Raw genomic sequence first — 1,376 nt, 5'->3', positions numbered from 1 at the left:
GGATCGATTAACAAAGTCAGCTCATTTTCTTCCAGTGAAAATGACATTCAGTTTAGACCAATTGGCACAGATGTACATTAAGGAGGTTGTGAGATTACACGGTGTACCTGTGTCAATTGTGTCTGACAGAGACCCAAGGTTCACATCCAAATTTTGGAAAAGTCTAGAAGGAGCTATGGGAATGAAGCTGAACTTTAGTACAGGATATCACCCTCAGTCCGATGGACAATCTGAAAAGACCATCCAAACTTTGGAAGACATGCTGAGAGCATGTGTTTTGGATCTAGGGTAGTTGGGAGTCATACATACCCCTAGTAGAATTCGTATATAATAACAGCTTCCAAGCAACTATCGGGATGGCACCGTATGAAGCTCTCTATGGTAGAAGATGTAGGTCCCCTGTTCATTGAGATGAAGTCGGGGAGAAGAGAGTTTTGGGACCAGAAATAATTGAAAGGACAGTTAAAGTAATCGATAAGATTCGTGCAAGGATAAAGGCAGCACAGGATCGACAGAAGAGCTATACTGATACAAGGAGGAAGGATTTCGAATTCAAAGTTGGAGAAAAAGTGTTTCTGAAAGTGGCACCGATGAAAGGTGTACTTACGTTTGGCAAGAAAGGAAAGCTATGACCCCGCTATATCGAACCATTCGAGATAGGGTCGGAAATGTAGCCTATCGGTTAGTTCTCCCACCTGGGTTATCGGCAGTGCACAACGTGTTCCATGTATCAATGATCAAGAAATACGTGCATGATTCTAATCATGTAGTGAACTATCAGTCCGTGGAAGTGCAAAAGGACTTATCCTATGAAGAGGTACCAATTAGGATATTGGATCGAAAGTGCATAAACTAAGGAACAAAGAAATTCAATTGGTCAAAATACAATGGAATAATCATGAAATAGAAGAGGTCACTTGGGAAGGGGAAGAGGAAGCCAAAAACAAGTATCAAACACTATTCGCCTAATCAGAAGGTAAATTTCGAGGACGAAATTTTAATTAAGGTGTGGGCGATGTAGAACCCCAAATAATTTTAAAGACCTTAGTGGCACTAAGACATGAATATTGGATGGCTAAAGTATACTTCAGATTTTTAGTCTCATTTGAGACCCATTTACGACATAGAAAAAATTCGGTTTGGAAAATATTGTCTAAAGAAAAGTTGTAGCTCTTTAAGTTATCTTTCCAATACATTTTGAATTACCTCAATCAGATATCGGAAGAAGAAGTTATGATAGAAATACCAAAGGCTGTACAGTGTCAACCTAAGAACGTGGAATATGAAAACTCAAGTTCTTACACGATTTTCTAACACCTTCTTAAACCTATAACTCCCACATAAATAGCACCCATATTAATGAGTATTAGGCCCTT

This window comes from Olea europaea, unplaced genomic scaffold (assembly GCF_002742605.1).
Source record: "Olea europaea var. sylvestris unplaced genomic scaffold, O_europaea_v1 scaffold1121, whole genome shotgun sequence".
Lineage (NCBI taxonomy): Eukaryota > Viridiplantae > Streptophyta > Magnoliopsida > Lamiales > Oleaceae > Olea > Olea europaea.
Note: the sequence above shows the minus strand (reverse complement) of the source record.